At 40.8% G+C, this 7,211-nt stretch overlaps 1 pseudogene; it reads right to left on the bottom strand.

The window, feature by feature from the left end:
- Positions 1 to 3,235: 3,235 nt before the first annotated feature.
- On the bottom strand, positions 3,236 to 3,354 carry LOC118613104 (annotated as a pseudogene).
- Between the last annotated feature and the right edge of the window lie 3,857 nt (positions 3,355 to 7,211).

Below are 7,211 nucleotides of genomic sequence, written 5' to 3'. Positions count from 1 at the left end.
TGGACCTGCGAAGCAGCAGCAAGGGTGGCAAATGTATTTGGGGAGAAAACCCGAAAATGTCAGGACCATGTTGGCTTTCTTCCTGGATTCCTGCCACAAACAGGACAGTAAAGGGAGAATCTAATGAGCGTCAGCTTCTCACATACCAGAGAAGAAACTTAGAGTCTTCGAAATGTAAATATTAAAGAAATGTGACCCGATTCTCTGGTGCTAGGCTAATGAAGTTTTGGGACACTTGGTTGTGTAATCAGGTATAACCAGTCTGACACGCTTTGTAGCTTGAGGTATAAATACGGGTCTCATCTTTTAATTTTCCATCGATCCCTCAATTGCCTTTAGTAGCGGAAGTCCTTTATCCCTTCTCGATCTTTCCATCACCCTTCTGAATAATCCAAGAGCAGGAGGCTTCGGCAGGCCCGGCCAGGTCCTGTTCGGGGTGGGGGGGGCGAGTTGGGGGGACAGCTGTAAGGAGTGGCTCAGGGTGGAGGGGACGCTGTCCAGAGGTTCACTGAAGTTTAGAAAGCAGCGGCCCTCATGGTCAGCTTTATGTCCTTCCCCTCGCGAGCTCAATCAGTGCTATATTTATATTTTACGTGAACGAGGAAACTCCATCCTTTCTGGCTTCTTTCTCAGAATTAGAAAACTACCGACTATCATTCAAAACCTCACTGTCTGTAGACATCAGTCATTAAAACATCAATACTTAGACAACACACTGATGGAATTTCTATTAAGGAAGAAAATAAAATACATTTTAAAATGTTTAAAATGTGTATTTTAAAGTGTGTTTAAAATATGTATTTAAAGTGTTTATATGTAAGTCTCAATAATTTAAATTGCCATTTAAAGCAGAGAGTGTTGCCGCTTCTTCCTTCTCAGGATGGTGACAAAATGCAAATCGTTGAGGGAAATAAATCTCAGTGACAGTTGGGGAAAGGGAAAGGAAAAGAGCTTTCTAAGTGGCCCTGAGGGATTTGGGCCGGGAAGAATGCTCACGGGTTAGCAGAGCACAGTCACACGTTAGTTCTGCTAAGGCCTGGGGTTGAGTAGGAGAGGTCAGTTGTTTTGCATAACGGTAAGGGGAGATGAGTTCCGGGAGGTCAAAGGAAGGGAGGCCTGAAGATTGGATAAGCCGGGAGGTTTTGGGAGAGGAAATGATGATCAAATCAATTTGAGTTTTTTATTTCTAAAAATGTAAATGCCTTTCTCTCCCCAGATCTTCAGTAAAGTCTGTTACACACACAAATGCCTTGGGCTGACGATAAAACAACACATAGTACTTGCTGTGTATTATGTGCTATTCTAAGTATATCATATGCACAGATTTATTTAATCCTCATTATAATCTTATGAAGTCAGTAATATTCAATTTTTTATGAATGAAGAAACTGAGGCACGGAGAGTATAATTTGCCTAAAGTCGCTCGTGGTGAATGTATTTTGAAACATCACTAGATATGGGTATGCTATTGTTTATTTAAATGCCAGCAATTGAAAAGTTTCAAAACATATACATCAAATACTTGACAAATAAATTCGAAGTTATCAAATTTAACATTAATGGAGAGACAAAACAAGGAGGAGTGTGGGCCAGGACAGATTTTTGTTTGTTTTGTTTTTTCCCTTCCCAAACCAAAGGAGCACTGAGGCCAAACGCTGTAGACACCGCAAGGTAGAAAGCGAGGAGCTGAGCAAGTACAATGACATAAAGAGCGATGATGCTGAGAAGAACAATGCTGATAAGGAGTCAGAGAGAGTAAGGAGGCGGTAAACGAGCTTTTTAAGAAAGCCCCCAAATCTCTGGGCCCGGAGAATTATATTCCATAGTAGTAAAATAATTTGTTGATGGGACTATGGATCTACCAGCCATTTCCCATCTTCGAGCACAAAGTTATATATATTTTAACTTCGAAACGTATATATACTTTAACTTGAAAACTTGAAAGTTGTGATGAAAATAAAAGGGGGTCAGAAGGAAACATGAAAATGTAAATGTCATGTATGGAAAAAGAGTGGATTCTAGAGTCTCATACTAGGAGATAGGATGCCAATCACAGTGGAAGAAAATCCCAGAATACTGTATTAAATTGTTGTTTTGTGGGCACTTCATAAAGAAAGATGTTGACATTTAGAATGAGTGTAAGTTTTCTAGAAATATTTTATGTCAAGTTATATTTTATGATAAAGTTACTAGATGTATAAATTAGGGTGATATTTGCATTTTTTTCTCAAGGACTTAAGCATTTTATTAAATTTGTAGATGACAAATTTGGGGGGAATATTTAATGAATTAGATAACAGAGTCAAGATTTAAAAAGATCTTACTATTTTGGAATAATTACTCCAAACCAATAAGAATGTTATTGCATCCTGCAATCAAGTCTAGAAACAGATCGAACAGGTATGAGCTTTTAGATGATGTTTCAAAGGAAAATCTATGAAAAACCCTGGCGGGATGGGTGTGTTCATTATTTTTAGCATAATGGCTAAAAACAAACAAAAAATAAAAGAACCTTTTCCTGGGTGGCCACATCTGGAGCTCTGAATACGGTTTGATATGCCACTCCTTAGGGAAATCCTTAAATAATGAGGGGATAGTCAAGCCTGCTAACACAGTGCAAGAGGCTTTAGTATGTACATTTTCTCATGTATTTCTTGCCACAGTCTTGTATGATAGCTATTACTACCCTCATTTCACAAATGAAGAAACTGGGGCATAATAAGATTAAGCATTTGCCCTAAATCATGCAGCTATAATTAAGATTTGAACACAGATCTGGCAGACTTTCCCACCCATATGCTCAGCCACTATTACACTGCCTTTGAGAAGCATGATCCGATCAGTATGGTCTATGGGGAAGGAAAAATAATATTACTTCTACCCTTCTAAATTCTCCTGGCTGGACTAATAATCAAATAACATGAGACAGATTCGTAGGAGAAAAAGACCAAATTTATTACATATGTACATTTGAGGGTTCCATGAGAATAGGGGACCCAAGGACAGACCTGGAAGTTATTGAAGCTTGTGTGCCATCTCGAGACAAGAATAAGTTAGATTGTGAATTGGGACTTCATAGGGCAGGAAAGCAATTCATATGGAGATGGAAAACCAAATGTTTGGTAAATGAATGTTTGCTGGGCCGTCTTTATTTATTTAGGCGAGGCAACCCTTGGTTGACCTCACAGATTGCAAGGACCTTTTCAGTTTAAAATTTTTAATTTTTTATTTTTTATGTCTATAGTACCTGGTCTTCCTAGGTGGTCTCCCATCCAAGTATTAACCAGGCCCGATCCTGTTTAGCTTCCGAGAGCAGACAGGATTGGGCTTGTTCAGGGTGGCATGGCCGTAGACTGGGCCATCTTTAATAATGAGGTACAGACAGGACTTTGATCAAATGGGACTTGCTAGCTTTCTCCCTGTCTATCACACCTAGTTCATATTAAATTATAGTTATCTGTGCTGAAAGCTCCCTTCTTGGAACGTGTCCTCTATTTAAATTCTTTTAGGCATTTAGGGGGAAGGTCAAAGGTTTTTCCCAAGTCTTTTGTTCCTTAAAAATAACCAGCTTAAAATAATTGATATCCCAAAAAAAGCATATTTTGGGATGGCGAACTCCTTTCCCTTCAGTCCTAAATTAAACTGTGCCTTATTAACACAATGGTTAAAGACTCTGGCTATGTATTTTTAAATATTCTTAGTTTCATATGAAACATGTAGCTCTAGAGGACATAATTAGGACAAAAAATTCGGTCAATATCTGCTACACATAGGGAAGGATTTTATATTTAGTAGAACTGTCTAATAATGGAATAAGCTGCTTAGAAAAAGTATGTGTGTGTGTGTGTGTGTGTGTGTGTGTGTGTGTGTGTGTGTCCACGCTCTAGGTGCTGGAACATGGCAGTGACCGAGGTTTCTGCTCTCAAGGTTTCTTGCCAATGTTTCAGAGTTTCTTGCAAAGTGTATTCAAGATGCCTTGTAACTCTGGATTCCTTCCAGAAGTGATGACATGTGAGTTGGGTCTATACTGGGTGGAAACTTGGACTGGTGAAATCTAAGTTTTACAGTTAACTCGATGATTTCTGTATGTAAATGTTTGGATAATTTAATGTTTAAGATTTTATGCAAATGTTAGCTACTCATGCCAAAGAGAAATAGCTCACGTTACCACAATCACTCTACCCACCTCCTGTCCTCAGTCACTGACAGCAGTTGCTGTTGTTTGAACAGTTATTTAAATAAGACTGGCTTAAGTATCTACAAAGACTTGTACAGAAACATTCAGAGCAGTTCTATTTATAGTAGACAAAAAATGGAAATGGGTAATGAATGGGTAAACATGGAGGTACATCCATACCATGTGATATTTATTACTCGGCAAGAAAATGGAATGAAATATTGATATGTACAATAACACGATGGATTTCAAATCAAAATAATTATACTGAGTAGAAGAAGCCAGACTAAAAAAGAGTACACGTTGTGCTATGCAATTTACATAAAACTCTAGATATGGAAACTAATCTATTGCCGGAGGCAGGTGAGCGGTTGCTTGTGGGCAGGGTTGGTGGGTGTTGGGAATGGATTGTAAAGGTGGTTCGGGGAGAGAGGGTGGATTACTAGGGAGTACGAGGGAACTTTGGAGAGAGATGGATAGTGTATTATCTTGATTATGGTTGTGGTTTTACAAGTGTATGCATATGTCAAAACTCACCCACTTGTAAACTCTAAATATAGGCAGTTTATGATATTTCAGTTACACCTCAGAGCTGAACTTTAAAAAAGAAAACGCGTGAAATGAAATATAGGAAACTATGCGGTAATTTCCTCTTAAGTTAGGACTGGGGATGACTTAATTTTCCCTTTTGTGCTGTTTAAAATTTTTATTTAAAATTTTTTTAAAAAACTTAAAAAAAAAAATAAAACTGTTTACCCAAGCAAAAATGTCAGGTTGTGTGGAGCCCAGAAATTAATGGATTTGGAAAAACTTCGAGATGGTTGGTTGCATGTAGAACAAAAAAGTCTGCTAGAAGGGACTGTGCAGAGGTGGCCTAGTTACTGAGAACTGCAAAAGCTGAGCTGTCAGCTCTTTCAAAGGTTTCCTCACGTTCCTCTTCCTTGGAGTCAAAAAGTCTATGGCACTCAGCAGTAATGAGAGACTAGCAATAACATTCTGTCTCTCTGGGTTTGAATTAGAAGTCATTCAGTTAGGAAATCTATTGGGTCACAGTTTGCTTTCAGCACCATGTACTTTGTACTTGGAATGTGCAAGGCACCAGGATGGGTGCTGATGGTCTTTGTTGTCAGTTGTAATTGTCGTTATCATAGCTAATCTGTGCAAAGCACTCTGCCAGGAGACTTCGGGTGCAGCATCTTGTTTAATCCATTTATGATATTTTAAATTCTCATTTTACAGGTGAGGAAATTGAGGCAAAGAGAAGTTCAGTGTCTTACCCATGGTAACAGAGCTGATAAATGGTTGAGCTGGGATTTTAATCTAGACAACCTTCCTCCAAAACCAGTTTACTTAACCATCACTTTATACTGCCTCTTTAGGGATACTAAAATGAAAAAGATAGAGGCCCTGCAGTTAAGGGACCCATGGCCGGTGGGGAAGACTGCCACAGAGTCGCAGGGATCCTAGCATGTGAGAAGCACTATAATGAAGGTGTGTGCAAAGCACCATGAAAAAGGACCAAGGAAGTCACCGCTGCCCTGCCTCGGGAATACGGGGAGAGTGGCGTCTGAGCTGGACCTCGGAGGATCGGAGGGTTTTGCCACGTAGAGAAAGGGGAGCGAGTATGGCTGGCAAAAGGAACGACATGTGCAAAAGGCACTGAGGAGGAAACATGAAGGCGTATCAGATTTGGAGAAAAGGAGATCAATTTAAAGAGTGAATAAGGCGGGGTAGCGGGAGGGAAGAATGGAGGCTGCTTGTGAAAGGCCTTACTGGGTGTCGAGGGCCCATGGAAAATGCATGGGCAGAGTGACAGGGCTGGATCTGCAATGATGCCGCCGGGGTAACTCCACCTCGACAGCGTAACGAGGGGGACCTTAGACTTTTGTCATAAGTTTAGGATACCCTGAGCTCAGACTGGTTATGACTTCGAACGAAGAGAAGTTCCTGCAGTTCATTTATTGTTTATTTGCTTTTGCTTAGCAAAGGCGACCCCGGGCTGTTGGTTCTAGAAGGGGCAGAAAGAGGCTCTAGCATAATACTTGCTATTTCCTTGTGAACTAGAAACACCAGGCACGCTTCCTTGCCCATTGTTATCACTACCCTCATAGGCATACCCTATTGGGACACTTTCAGTTGCAACTAACAGAGAAGTAGACTTGAGTACAGAATTGATCAGCCCGTGATGTTAGAAAGGCCGGAGGCAGCCAGCTTTAGAGGAAACCATGCCTTTCTTTCTACTCTGCTGTCTTTTTACTAAATCTGACTCCCTGTGGGGTCCCAAGATGGTTACAAACAGCTCGCAGGGCTGCTTTTCTGTTCACACGCAGCAGGAAAGACAGCACCTTGTCCCAGCACTCCCATCAGCATCCCGTCGCCTGGGAGCCACCCTGATTACAACAGCTTTGGTCACATGCGTCCTCGTGGCTATGGGGAAAACAGCAGTGGCTACCTCAGCCTTCGGGGGTCTCCTGCTTGACCTCTAAAGGCAGGGAAGGAGTCAGCTTTCCTGGGACCAGATCTCCAAATGTAAAACAGGGCTACTGGGAACATGGAAACGGGCCAATGACAACCGTCCTCTGCACTCAGGTGTCAGAGGTTCAGGGGACTTGCTCAGTTAAAGCGCTGGTTTCCACGTAACCTCATCCACCGATTCCTAGAGCCTCCCAAACCTCGCACTCATGGCAACCTCTATGTAATCTGGTGATTCTCGGCATCTTTGGAGATTCTGATTTCATTGGCTTAGACATCAGTGTTGTGTTGTTAGCTCGCCAGATGATTCTAGTAGGCAGCCAGGGCTGAGGACCATTGCTTTAATCTTTCATTATTGTCACTTCTTCAGTCAAAGGCTTTGTTTTGTGTACAGCTGAACTATGTTGAATCTAAATAAATAAGAATTAGGCAAACATATAATTAAAATGAATAGTAACTAACACTTATCGAGGCTTACATGTTCCAGGCACAATATGTTTTACATGCATTATCTTATTTCATCCACTCAGCCATCATATGAAATCTAAGAAACCTGAGGCGC

Source organism: Rousettus aegyptiacus, unplaced genomic scaffold (genome assembly GCF_014176215.1).
Source record: "Rousettus aegyptiacus isolate mRouAeg1 unplaced genomic scaffold, mRouAeg1.p scaffold_m13_p_17, whole genome shotgun sequence".
Classification (NCBI taxonomy): Eukaryota; Metazoa; Chordata; class Mammalia; order Chiroptera; family Pteropodidae; genus Rousettus; species Rousettus aegyptiacus.
The sequence above is the reverse complement of the archived record's forward strand: the minus strand, read 5'-3'. Positions and strand labels throughout refer to the sequence as shown.